Source organism: Rattus norvegicus, chromosome 8, assembly GCF_036323735.1.
Source record: "Rattus norvegicus strain BN/NHsdMcwi chromosome 8, GRCr8, whole genome shotgun sequence".
NCBI classification, from domain to species: domain Eukaryota; kingdom Metazoa; phylum Chordata; class Mammalia; order Rodentia; family Muridae; genus Rattus; species Rattus norvegicus.
Window position 1 is genome coordinate 31951866 of NC_086026.1, and position 14550 is coordinate 31966415.

The 14550-nt window shown below is 40.7% G+C and overlaps 1 long non-coding RNA gene across 2 annotated transcripts in view; it reads right to left on the reverse strand.

The window, feature by feature from the left end:
- Positions 1 to 4487: 4487 nt before the first annotated feature.
- Positions 4488 to 14550, reverse strand: part of LOC108351664 (uncharacterized) — a 39176-nt gene continuing 29113 nt past the window's right edge. For both annotated transcript variants that reach the window (XR_005488015.2, XR_010054098.1), the window contains exons 2-3: positions 11191 to 11279; positions 4488 to 9204 (exon numbers count right to left, since the gene is read on the reverse strand). This is a non-coding gene — a long non-coding RNA (uncharacterized LOC108351664). The remainder of the gene's footprint in view (positions 9205 to 11190; positions 11280 to 14550) is intronic.

Below are 14550 nucleotides of genomic sequence, written 5' to 3' on the forward strand. Positions count from 1 at the left end.
CCAAAAGGTGAATGTGCTTTGACCACTTTAACCAGTAAGGAAGAAGTGAGTCTGACCAAATACCAAACTCTACTTGATGGTATACATACTACAATCTTTAGGGGTAAGGGAGAATAAATGCATGTAAAAAATAAGATGGCTTGTTGAATCTGGGCATGACTACATGCATGGGTGAGGGGTAATTGCTCAGAGAGTAGAAGGCCACTTGTACAATGCAGACTGCAGCATGAGGCTGCTGACATTGTTTTTCATTTGTTTGTTATGTGTTGTGTTTTTTGAAACAGGATTTCCCTGTGTAGCCCTGGCTGTCCTGGAGCTCATCTGCAGGCAGGCTGGCCTCAAACTCAGAGATCGGCTTGCCTCTGCCTTGAGTGCTGGGATTAAAGTCTGTGACAACATTGCCTAATGCTGTTAAGCTTTTTGTCAGGGAACTAGCTAATATTTAGGAAAAAGGAATAATGAGGTCAGACAAAAGGGATGGACTTGATGTAAGAACAGTTTCAGATCTGTGAGTCAGGGAGGGGAACAAAACAAGAGAAGGAAAAGGAAGGGGAGAGAGCTGATCCACGGTGGGCAATGCTCACGTGATTAAGTTCTCGTTTCCATGGAATCTTTCCTCTATAAATATTTTGTATGCTATTCTGAGAAAACATTATTTTTAGAATAGGGTGACGGCCTCCTTGTGTTCTAGCAGAGGGCATGGGGAAGATATGTTGACCACAACAGATTTCACTAACTGCCCAGGTCACCAAACTGTGATGCTGTGTTCTCATAAAGTACCAGCTTTTCTCTTTCTGAAAGAGAAGGTCTGGCTGGGTTGCCCAAGTAGCTGGCAAATGCTTTGCTGCAGCCCTGGGCTTTGGAGGCTAGGTTTTAGCAAATCAACAGGGAGAGGCTTCTTGAAGAGGTCTCTCTTGACACACTACCTTGTTAAAGAGGAGGTAAGTTCACTTCGCCCACACACAATAGACCACAGACAGTGCTCCAAGATAACAATGCTGGCTCCATTCTCTACACAGCCAGGGAAAATGGAGTAGCAGTTCCCAAAATTCTATAACAGAGAAAATGGCTGCAGTGACTTAGCAAGGAAAAAAAAGAAAAGATGGACTCCAAAGCTGGAAAGAACATTAAAAGTTCTCTAAGAAATAGATTCTCACTTACATCATCTACCTCAATGTATCTTGCTAAAGTCGTTCCTCTCCAAGCATGTACCATATGTTAGGAACCACAGGGAAAGATAATAATAGCTTTCTTATACCATATATTCACAATTCTAAGATGCATAATTATTTTTTGCATATTTAGGCATCCCTGAGATGAGATGGTTTTTACAATTAATGTCATGTAATAAGTACTACATTTTTAATGGTGTATGAGATAACTGATTCCTAAAATCATTTTTTTTAGAGTTATTAAGCTACAATATCTGGTGTTTCATTGCACAAAGTGTTCTCATCTTATTTAAACTCAAGAGCATCACATTTTGGTGAGCTGGGCAGTTCCTGAGATCTGGCAATGGACAACACATCTCCCCATGTCCTCAACTAGAATATGATGAGGTCATCACTCTACTCTAAAAATGTTGTTTTCTCTTAATAATACACAAAATATTTATAGAGTGAAAAGTCCATGGAAACAAGGACTTTGTCTTACTTCTAAAGCACCAGGGTACAAAGGATTTTTTGGCAGAGAAGATATTCAATAAATATCTATTGAATAAATGTTGTATTATAGGAGGAAATGAGAGGTCAGAGAGGGGAAGGAGGGAGGGAAAGGGAGAGGGTGAAGGAAGGGAGAGGGAGAGAGAGGGGGGAGGAAGGGAGGGAGAGGGAGAGAGAGGGGGGAGGAAGGGAGGGAGAGGGAGGGAGGGGAAGAGAGAGGGGGGAGGAAGGGGGGAGAGGGAGGGAGGGAGAGAGAGAGAGGGAGAGAGAGAGAGAGGGAGAGAGAGAGAGAGCGCTCTGAGGGATTTGTGTGCTGGAACACTTATACAAGGGGTGGCTATCCTACCATTTTCCCTCTGTTGATAGTGTTTCATAAATCAGTCAAGTCATCCACCCACAAAGCCTTCTTTGGGTCAACCTAAATGCAGTTGGTCCCCAGCATATTACAAAGCATACTGGTTTCTACATCAACTGACCTGATTTTAACCATCTGCTGCTGCATGAAACTTTGGGAGAGAATATCTAAGTTGTCTTGTTCTTAATCTTTGTTTATCTGCAAACTGAGGAATAATAAAACCTTCAGAAATAACTGTGAGTCTTAAAGGATTTCAGCTATGGTGAATGTACCCAACAAAAGGCAGGGGTTAACAACTCTTCCCTCCCCTCACCCTGCTCTATGTCAGCTTGATTACACTTCATTAGTTTACCTTCCCCCTCAGATATTAATTTAATTCATAGCCAGCTTTTCAACGCTCAAGAGAGTCCCTGACACATTCTAAGTGCCCTTGAATATTTTGGAATTGATTCATTCATTCATTTCATAATTAAATACCTACTATGTGCCTGCTATGTACTAGGGGCCATTCTAACTACAGGGTGTGCCATAATTCTTAATAATAGAACTTGAAAACTCCCTGTGCACGGGTTGAGGATATAGCTGACTGGCAGAGAAATTGCCCAGCATGAACAAGGCCCTGAATTTGATCCTTGGCACTGTTAAAAAAAAAACTCTTTGTCTTCATGGTGGGAAGATAGGCAGATGGACAAGACACAAGGAAATGCATTATGGGCAGTGGTAAGTATTGTAGAGAAAATAACACATAAATGGATTATAATACATGTGGGATGGGTAGGAGTAGATTGTTGTAATACTAATTTAAATGTAGTAACTGTTGGAGAGATGGCTTATCGGTTAAGAGCACTGACTGCTCTTCTAGAGGTCCTGAGTTCAAATCCCAGCAACCACATGGTGGCTCACAACCATCTATAATGAGATCTGATGCCCTCTTCTGGTGTGTCTGAAGACAGCTACAGCATACTTATATATGCTAAATAAATAAATCTTTAAAAAAAAAAGAGCAGAAACTCCAAAGGAATTATGGAAATCTGTGCCCATATCAATCTAGTAATTTCTGAGAGAAATTAAAATATTTATAGGGAAAATTGGAAGAAAGTAGCTAGAGCATTCTAGAAGGTGGAAACATTTGACCAAGAGCAAATTAAGCAAAGCACTGTGTGGACAATGCTAAGTGGACCGTTTACTAGAGAGTCTTAGCACTGTGAATATCAAGATAAGAATTTACATTGTACCTTAAGTACAATGCTGAATTACTGAAGGTTTTTAAGCAGATGGGTATCACTGGAAACTATCTGGCAGAACAACACTTACAGAAAGTGTTTAAAACAAACAAAAAAAAAAAGACAGCAGCTCCATTTAAAATTCTTGAGTTTGGCATCACAGTGGGTCACCAGGAAAAATCTGCAAGTGTTAGGAAATGTAGGCTTGAGGTTAAGACAGAAAAACCTGGGATTTGAGAGATGGGCTTTGAGATTTCAGAAGCTCAAGCCAGGCCTAGTATGTCTCAGTCTCTTCCGGCTGCCTGCAGATCTAGATGCAGAACACTCAGTTATGCTACAGCACAGTGTCTGCCTGCTTTCCCATGTTCCCCCATGATGATGATGGGTTAAACTTCTGAACTGTAAGCCACCCCCAATTAATGTTTTCCTTTGCTGGGTGGTGGCAACGCACACCTTTGATACCAGCACTCAGAAGGCAAAGGCAGGCAGATTTCTGAGATCAAGACCAGCCAGGTTTATAGAGCAAGTTCTAGGACAGCCAGGGCTACACAAAAAAAAAACTCTGACTTTAAAAACAAAACATCAAACAAACAAACAAACAAACAAAAAAGTTGTTCTTTATAACAGTTGCCATGGTCGTGGTGTCTCTTCACAGCAATGAAACTCTAAGACACCAGACTAAACAGCTCGTGAGAGTCCATTCTAATGATCTCCCAAGGCTGCAGCAAATGGAACATGTTAAATCTCCCTCCTGACTTAAGAGTATTTCTCTCTGGAATGTTCCACACTTAGCCCAACACTAGATAACCAGAGTAAAAAGCAGAAAACAACGTGCTTTGGAAAGCTCAGATTCACTGGGAATCTGCAAGAACATTTCTCATGCCAGATGCTTCTGTCTTATAGAGGGATTTTGTTTAAAAGTGTGCTATGTGAAATTATCTAAGCACTTTTCATAAAGCAGTATGCCTATAATTAGTCCTATCTTAAAAACCACATGGCCCCTCACATTTGACTTCTCAATCTAGCCCTGACTGGAAGCATCAGAAAAACAATCTAAACCTAATTCTTTAGCATCTGGGATGATCTCTTGTTTACCCTTCAGCAAGCAGAAGCAGAGGTGTGGGAGGGCTGCAGAACCAAGGAGTGGGGTTTATAAACTCCAGGGAGAGAAGACACAGGAAGCAGCTGCTTCTTTACGTAAGATTCTTGAGAGCTGCTACCGTGCTGTGTGACAGTGGAGATCTGAGAAAAAGAAAAAAGAAAATGTTGCTGAAATAAACTTCGTTCTTCCTGACAGAAGTTAATAGTTGTCATCTTGCCTACAATTTCCCAAGTGTGTTAGTTGTCTATAGTTAGCACCAGGTTCCTCAGGAGGAAAGAAACTGGAGGAACACACAAAGAGTTAGCTTGTTTTACTTGAAATAATATCATCTTATTCTAGAGATCTTCAAATGTTTTGCTTACATAACCCCCAAAAGAATTTGAGTTACGTAACCCTTCACATATTTTCAGTTGACATATGAAAATTTCCAACATAAGGTAAAATGAGATGATCAACCATAACTAGGATGATATTATTGGAAAAAACAGGTCTTCCCTCCCCAAGGAACAAAACACTCCAAATTTGAAAGGAATCATGTAAACATTTTCTAAGTCATTCAAAGTTTTTCAGCATTTGTAATTGTCCTGAAGAACATTCCAATTCACATAAAGAGAATCAACACTTTGTCTGCTTTCTAGGTGTGTCAAATCCAGAGCTCCTCCCAGAAAGGCCATCAATCATCCCACCTCCATTTGGGAGTGACACACTTACTATTAATAAAAAGTCTTTGCTAGCTAGTGATTATAATGAGAATGGCCTTCATATGCTCATATATTTAAATGTTTGGTCTTTAGCTGGTGGAACTATTTGGGAAGGATTAAGAGGTGGGGCCTTGTTGGGGGAGCCACTTTACTGGTGGTGGACTTTGAGGTTTCAAAAGCCCATGCAGACCCAGTTTCTTTCTGTGTCTGTTGCTTATGGATCAGATATAAGCTCTTTTGATCTGGTAATGCATCCCTAATTGTAGTTATGTTGTGCCCAATGGATCAAAACATGATTCCTGGGGAATGAAAAAATTTACTCTTTCTTGTATACAGCACAAATGTACATTCAGTATGTAAATATCCATGAAGGACTCCTGTGGTGTTTTTACAATAAGGAAATGGTTGGAGCTAACGCCTAAAAATGATTCCCCCGCCCCCCAGGGGTGTGGAGAAACACTGGAAGACTGAAAAAGCACAGGTCTCTGTCCTGACGCTGATGGACTGAGAAGTCCCCACCCTCAGCATGTGCATTCCCTTGCTTTCTATGTGTGGTCACATCCAATGACTGAATAAGGCTGACTCATACTGTGTCATTTCCACCCAACATGGGGACTTATAAGAGAAGTCTTGACTCTGGAGTTTCTTCTCTGAGCTGAGGAAGACTTGTGGCATCTGCAATGTCTGACTCCCACTACCTCTGTTTCTGTGAACATCACTCCTCTGTACAACATGGGCACTCCTAGCTCTGTTCTCCTCCTAGAGAACAAAACTGGTATTGCGAAGACCAATGCTGGCTCACAAATAGATTTTAGCAATGAGTAGACAGAAAGCTAATGATCTGGAAAATGGCCCCTTTAAAATTGCAAAAAAGTCTTTACCTTCGAAAGGAATAAGGAACCACTCAAGGTTCAATTAGAGAAGAATGCTAAAAACAAATTATTTTAATTTAAGCTAATTTATAATTTATTTAATATGGGATTTAATGTAAGAATTTGATCCTCCTTAATTCTGGGGGCTGGTCACAGCTGGTTGCTTCTATGTCTAGTGCTGAAAGCCTTGACATTCTCAGAGAAAGCATTTGGGAAATAGAGATGGCAGTGAGGCCTAAACAAAGGAGCTCACAGGGAGAGATCAGAATCAGCATTATCTTTCTGCCCCAAGCTTCCAATGTCAGTAATCTGGTACTTTCTGAAGACGCTGGAGTCCATTAGGAGGCCAAACACATCTCTTAAGGGAGGCAGAGAAGCCGGAGAAGCTGCTGTCCTACCCTACAGTGGTGGGAGTGGCATGAATGAGCTGCAAGAACAGAAGTAACCTGCACCAGCTCCCAGAGTGAGGAGAAGTAGCTGCTGTCCAATGTTCTTTTAGCTGTTTAGATCTCACATATGAAAGGTCCCATGCAGCCCATTCCATTCCACAGGTGCACAGAGAAGGGAATGTGGAGCCCACAGCTTCAGCTGAGCTCAGATGGCACTCAAATCTGCCCCCTCTAACTAAGACCCGCTGACTGCATAAATTACAAAGGGCCAGAATTCCACCTGAAAGTTACATCTTAGAGTTAAAGATAAAATGTGTACCTCTGTTGAATATACTAAAAGTTCATTAAGCCTAAAAGTCTACTGGCTGGGGGAGGAAATTACTTCTTTAGGACTTTGGCAATGACCTAGGGATGTAGAAGAGGAAGCTTAAATCTTAGAGATCTAGGGGTGTGTGTGTGTGTGGGGGGGGTTGGTTATTAACCTCTGTAATGTTCTGTTTATTCATCCATAAGAAGGACAGGATTCGGTGAGGATTACAATAGCACACAAAGTTAAGGTATACAGTGTCAGTCCATCATTAGTGTTTACCAAAGGTCAACCATTATTTCAGAGGTGTTTTATAGCTTCTCCATTAATAAAATCATGCTGAGACCGTAGATGCACTGAATTCCTAGACAATCACACCAGACAAAGATTGGTTAGGTTAGAGATTGAAGCTTTCAGAACTATCAGCTCAAGTCCCCTAAAACCAGAGTCACCCAGTGTCCTTGGGTGACAAAAGCAGACACAATTCTGATAGTCCTAATGGGTTAGCTCCCAATTGATCCCACAAATAGCTGAAGGCAGAAGATCATAACCAACGAGAAATGATGCTTCACTGATATTGAAAGTCATTGTTTCCTCAAGGCAGATCCCCCCTTCATGCCTCAAAGAGCTGAACTGACCTGGGAGTTGTGGGAGCAAATAAAGTGTGAAGAGCAGGGAAAAGGTCATTTTGTTCTGTCCTAATGTAATGTGTTTCATCCTCTGCTTCCTTCTACTAGTGTGTAATTTAAGGACCACAAATGCAGTTCTCGGTCAGAATGCACCTGGTCTGGAATTAATCAAAACTGTGTTTTTTGACAACTACAAATCCAAGTCTAACTATCTGTAAAAAGACAAATACTCAAAAAAAGAAAGATGAAAGGACAGAAGATGGGAAAGAAGGAAGGAGGGCAGGGCAGAGAGGGGGACGGGAGGGTGGGGGAGGGAGGGCGTTGTTCCTTATTTGGCTCAGCAATGTGTATTCCAGAGGAAGTGGACTCTGGATTTTGCAGAGCCTTAGGAATCCAATCTCTAGGTTCTCTCTCTGTAGCCCAGGCTGTCTTCAAGCTCATAATCCCCCTGTCTCACCTTCCTGACCATTAGAATTATAGGCATGTGGGACCATGTCTGGAGTTCTGTCTCTGCAGAATGACTTCAAACTCAATGAACTAAATAAACAGTTAGTGCGTGTGTACTCGCCGAGCCCATTCCTAGCTTGCAGCACAGTCTATTACCCTTAACTTTGTCTACAAGCCTCCCGTGACTCATTCATGCCTTTGTGCTTTAAAGAAAGGCTGATGATGCACTTTGCAGGATCCTGTGACGATTACAATAGTGAGCACAAAGTGAAAAGCACACAGGATTCCTGCTGCACCCCATCAACGTCATCCATACTTCCCATATTCTGCATTACTGTACAGAGATCCTACAGCACACTTCTCTGCCACACAAGTCTATCGATTTTTTTTTTTAAAGAATATCTGAATTGGCAGCAGAACTCCTTTAGAAACAAAAATAGTGTTTACACCAATTCGAGCTAAAACACTCCTCCTCCGAATGATTTAAGATATTCAAGCAGCGTCTGCTGTTTCAGCCTTTAACAAAGGGTCTTTTACATGGCAGCAGCAGCTGGGGGAAAGAAGAGGGAGACAGAAGCTGGCTCTGCTGTACTCATCTGCCACCCATAAACGATCTTTTCACGAGGACAGCCGATAAGGAGGAGAGGGAAGACAAAAAGCATTCTTGACTGAGGACTGGAAGAGCAGCACCCCCATGCCACGTCTGGTTCAGATATGCAGAGTGGCTTTCTCAGGCCTGTGCCTCTTGTGAATTATGATTCCCCCCACTCCCAGCCCCACCCTCTGGCTTCATATTAGAGACAAGATGCAGCTGTCAGGGTCTCCAGAGATTTCCTAGCAGTCTACTATAGTGAAATAAAATAGCATGTTATGCTGGAAAACTAGCTAGTCCTCTTTTCACATGGGCTGTGCTATCTCAGGGGCAGGACAAATGATCCCTGGCCTTGCTTCTCTTGAGATTTGTACCATGAGTTACACAAACTGTGTGTGTGTGTGTGTGTGTGTGTGTGTGTGTGTTTTAATGTGTTCCCTGATAATTTATTTTTGAGACTGATTCTCATCATGTAAACTAGGCTGGCCTTTAATTTATATGTAGGGGAAACTAGCCTGGAACTCAAAACTCTTCTATATTAGCCTCCCAAGTGCAGGACCTACAAGGCATGTGCTACCATGTCTGCAGAGCTGGTTGAAGTAGAGTACACTTCTGGAAGAATTGGATTTGCTTGTGTGATATATAAACAACACACACACAGGTGAAAAATTCTCTCTCCCCCCCCTTGGAAATCTGTCCTGAAGGAAGACAACTATTTTATTTTCAACTGGAGAGAGGTTGGTAGCCGTAGTGTCCCAGGTGACTCAGGATGTCGGCAGCCTTGTGACTTCTGTTTTTATCTTTGGCTCGTTACTAGTAGAGCATCACACATCACACCATGGGCAGGTTGAACTGCTTCTGCCGTTCCATGCTTAGCTTGATCCACATCAGAGAAGAGCAGAGCTGGCTGAAGTAGAACTGAAACCCTACATGGATATTGGAATACATCAGTAAAATGTTGGGCAGTGTCAACTGTGGGCGCTTTCTGGTTTAAACTGTAGGAGAGATCTCTGTAATTTGAATATGGAATGTTCCAGTGGTTTGTTTCAGGTAAGTTCTAGCAGGAGCTTTTAGAAACTTCTGTAGCTAAAGAGTACAGGGAAGAAGTTAGACTGCTGGGGCCATCCCCTCCAAGGGACCATGGAGACTCTAGCTCCGTTCTCTCTACATCCATGCTGGACAGGGTGAGCAGACTTCTTGCCTTGCACACCCCCAATCATGATGTTTTCCCCACTACAGACCCAAAAGCAATGGTCCCACATGACCCTGCACCAAAACTCTGAAACCAAAAGCCAGAATAAATCTCTAGTCCTTTGTATTGTTTGTCTCCAGATTTTGGCAGAGCACCAGAGAGCTAACTTACACAGAGAATGAGTTAAAAGCAAATGTGACACCTCATCTTCACATCTTGATGTCAATCTTTGGACATACCTCATGCAGAAATCTTTGCTAGAATAAAATTATCAGTTGCCAAAAAACAAATCAGTTCTGGACTGATAACCTGGTAAGGACCTAATTCAAGACACAAATATAAAATTATGTGTTCATTCAGACAGATCAGTCACTCAAAGCAAAACCTGAAGCAACAGAATTAATTTATCAGCTGAGGGAAACAGGGAGATTTTTTGGTTTTCTTTTTTGCATTAAGAGCTTAATAAATATAGTACAGCTAATAAATACAGTAGAGTAGTACATTGAATTTATCTATGTCTATTTTAAAGACACTAATTCAAAAGGAATTGACCAAGTACAACAAATTATTAACTTTATCCTATATAACTTCTTATTTCTAAATTATGGTAATTTTAGTATCAACTATGCTGATATAGTTTTTTTCTTCAGAATCTCTTAAGTTTTTTGTGAACTAGTGAAACTCTGCTGCCATAATCTGATTTGGTCCTCACAAAGGTAGTATTACATAAGTATTCTTTTAATATCTTTGTACAAATAAAGAAGCAGAGATTTAGAGAGGTAAGTGACCTACTTTGAAGGACATCACTTAAATATGAAAATTCAAAATCAAACTTGGCCAACCTTGGTGGTATTCGCCTGTAACTCCAACCCTCAGAAGCTAGAGGCATGAGCATGGCAAACTCCAGGCCAATTTGGGCTACACAGACATGGAGAGAATCTGTTTTGCACTACTCATCCCTGCCCCCAAGTCAAGTGTCTTTGAATCCTGAATAAAGTATTTTTAAAAGTCTCTCTCTGGCTCTCATCTCTTCCTCTCTTCACTCCTCTTCCCTCCTTACCCTCCCCCTTCCTTTTCCTCCCCCCATTCCTCTTGTCTGTCTCCCTCCCTTGCCCTCCTCTCTTCAGTAGTAAACATTCTGACGTATGCATGTTTCCTGCATATTCTCTAAAGCTTCCATGAACCAGCGAACTTCCATCACCAGAGACCCCTGCAGTCCCACGCTGTAAAGATAAGCAGGATGGCTGACATTCCTGCTACTAGACAGCCATGAGGTCGTTACCCAGATGCTAGATTCACCCGATACTAACTACTTAGACTGCTCAGACTGCGGCTGTTCAGGCTGGGGCTGTTCTTGGATTTTTTTTTTGTCACTTAAGTGTATTAATGGCAATCATTAACTTAAAAAGCAAAGTTTAGAAATGACTGTGACTTTGGTCAACTAGGTTGTATAAACATGTGCTATTGATGTAAATAATGTGCATCAGACATTTGCTTTTGGTGGTTTGCAGAAGCACTCTTCACATTCCAGAAATCGTGAGAATCCAAGTAATATCCGGGTCACAGTTACAGTTTTTCCTTTGATTCAACACAGAGACACATACTTCTAATCACTAATACTCGGCCCTATAAACACACTGCTCCATGGTTTTACATATGTTATCTTATTTAACCAAGGCTTATAGGAAGCAGGCATAAGCTGACTAGTCAAACGACTCACTGGCAAAGACAGCTCTCCAGTATACGTTGGCCTTATGTCAGATCTAATTCTGAATCTCCTGCTCTTGGTGACAAGCCTGTGGCATCCCTCTACAAGACAAAAAAGAAATAGCTCTGTCAAGGAATGTGGAATCCATTCTCAGATTATTTTAAATGTTCACAAATGTAATAATAAAAGGCAAGATGAAATCTAATATTATCCCCTCTAGCCAACAGATAAGGAGTTGTAATGATTTCGTAAAAGGAATAGAGCCTTAATTTGTGAGCAATGCTTTTTCAAGGACCTAGGAAAATGAGGAAACCGCAGAGCACACTCTGAGATACGCAGCCTTCCAAACATCACCATTTCGTCTATGGGATAGCAGAGCCAGGAGTGGGGGTGGGGTGTCCAGAGAGCATGGCTGGGATAGATTTGAAACTGGTCTATTTATCTGGAGATGAAAGGGTCAGAAGGCCCAAGGGAAGATTAGAGCTAATGACTCACAGGACTAGAAGGTGGGTGGCTACTACTGTCATCATAGAACGGACAGTAAGGATCCAAGAATTAACTACTGGGATGGTAAGGCCCTTGAAGACCAAGACCTTTTGGAGGATTTTGCTATAAATAATTTACTTCATAAGCCACAGTCTTTAGGACAACACTTGTTGTATTAACTTATAATCATTACTAGCTTGAGGAAAAAAAGGAAAAGAAATCTTGTAAGTTTTTTCTTTATATTTGTGACTTTGTGAAGAAAGTCAATACCAAGAGTCATTTTTTTTTCTGAAAAGTTGGAATTATTATATCACTCATCCAACTCCAAAAATTCTAAAGGACCACACACTTCAGCTACTCTGGCAATAGATGATTTCCCCCTCCTAAACACTACTTTTCTTAAATGTCTATGCAGCTTTACCTTTCAATGGATTAAGAATGTTGTAGGGATGCAGTTACCAAGTTCTGTAGGTTGGTGTGAGACAGGTAAGAGTCTGTGTCCTTCAGTGGCTGTCAGATTGCTCTCTAACAGTGAGAAATACATTCTGCCCTTTGCTGATTGCATTCCCATCTGGAATGGCTAAAGCAACAGTGCAAAGGGATCACAGAAAAAGAAGCTCATTTGTGTCCCAACTACCCTTTGAAGGTTATCAGATCACAATTATCTTTTTCCAAAAAATCTGGTGGGAACTTGCAACGTACTAGCAGAAATTAGTGCGGAACAGCCAAGCATTGGTAAGTCCAAGAAGGTTTAAAAAAAAAGAATCTTGACTTTGAAAAGTATTTACATACGTTCCAGAGCATTCCAAGAACATAAAGAAAAAACTCAGCAGAGAAAGGCATTCCATGCCCCAAATTTTGTCTTTGAAACTAGGATTTGTGTGGAAGAAATACATTCTGTTTCTGCCAAGTGGGGAGAAACAAAACAGAAGTCAAAGGCCCAGATGAAGTGTTCTTGGAAAATTCGTGAGAAAGAGGGGCAGACACCATGGAGAAGCTTTGCAGAAGGACATGCCTTGCAATTTGAGCATTTTTGAGCTTGCAATGGAATTTTAAAGCCATCCAGAAACAACAGATGTTTGAACCCAAATGCTTCAACTTCTTGAAGCCAAAATGAGGAGGGCTCTGAAGAGGAATGATAGAGTTGTAACATATGAAGAATAACTTCAGGAACTCGTTTTCTCTAGGCAAACAGTTCAAAGAGATTGATTCTGTGGCTTGCTGACCTGCCTCCCCACGGTGCTCATTTATATTCTAAGCGATAAACTTCCTGTCAAATGGGAATATTAGTAACTCAGGTCCACATCTTCTCTCTAGCTAGGTCTGACCTCAGTCTCTACTCTTCTCCTCGTTCATCGTAACTCCTGACTACACTGAGATGTCAGAATCTTATATGTAAAAATCTCTACTTATTATGGCTGCTGGCTCCAGCATTACCTAGTTAATTTAATATCTGCAAGCAAGACACTGTGAGCATGCAACCAAACTAAACTATTATTAAGGCCCTTCAGCAATTAATAAGCCAAGTCCACTTCTGAAGTTTATTTTTCTGAGTATATGCTATAGGTGATGGATACATGTCAAATATGCTTTATTTGATTTAAAATAATCTATCATTCCTTCTAAAGCAAGATTATTATCATTATACTAGCTTGTCAGACCAACTCTGCCTTTCTATATCTCTCTGTTTAAAAATGAGTGCCGTACAGACTACTGCTTCACTCTATTCAGCTTCTAGAAACATTTCTTGTATACCATATTTACCAAATAAACTTCCCAGAGAGGGAGCAAGGTTAATTTATTTCCAGAAAGTTATTGGAATAAAGATATGCCATAATTAGCTAGAGAAATACTGTTAAATAGCATCTTGCGGAGAAAGCAGCAGTATGGCTGTACTGTTAAACGGCAGCCAGGAACTCACATTGCAACTGCACTTTAAAAATAGACAAGCAACTATGATTATAATTTAGCTCCACAGCACGTACGCATGGTATGAACAGGAAGTGGGAGTGCATCTTCTCAGCCTGATAAGAGTCTCTAATGCAAGACATATGCTTTGCTGCTTAGCTGGCAAGCTAGGCCTTGTCAGAAGGAGGAAGAGCATATATATTTATCTTAACTGAAAGATCAAACTTATAAACCTTGGAAGACTTTTTTAATTACTTTGGAATAAAGCTATGATATCAAGAGTCTGTGGCTTAGACTCAAGTTTTGAAAAGATAGATTCATTGGAAGAAAATAAAGACTTGAAGTAATTTCCAGAGAAAAATTCATTAAAGTTAGTTAGGTATTGCCAAGCTGTTATCTCAGGGCAGTCTCAGCAGGGCAGGGTCAGCCCTTACAGAAATCACTCTGGTCAAGAAAATGTGCCTAACAACAAGAACAGCAGCAGCAACAACAACCACTCACCAATGTCTATAAAAAGTCAGTAGTGAGCTTTCTATGGATTTTATGTTTCAAGAACATTTTACAATATCAATGATTATTCATAGTTTAACCTGGGGCACATAAAAATATAACAGAATACATTTGAGGTTACTCTTATGTTTTAGGAAGAATCTGGTAATTCTAAACTTCCAGATAAGTGTTTTAGAAAATAGAGAAAACAGACCAACATGGTTCAGCAATGGACACATGATAGTACATCAGCACAGATTGTTAAGTTTTCCAGTCTATATTAAAAATAATGAAGAGGGGACAAATGCAAAACCTATCATCAAAATTCAAATGGGATTCCTTAACATAGTGATATAATTCATACTAAGAAAAATCCGAGACACATGGAAAACATTTTAAAAGGGACTTTGATTTTAACTTGTATTCCTTTAGAAATAGAAGTCTTGGAATATTTCTCTGGTTATTCAGAATAAGAATGAGTTTACTCAC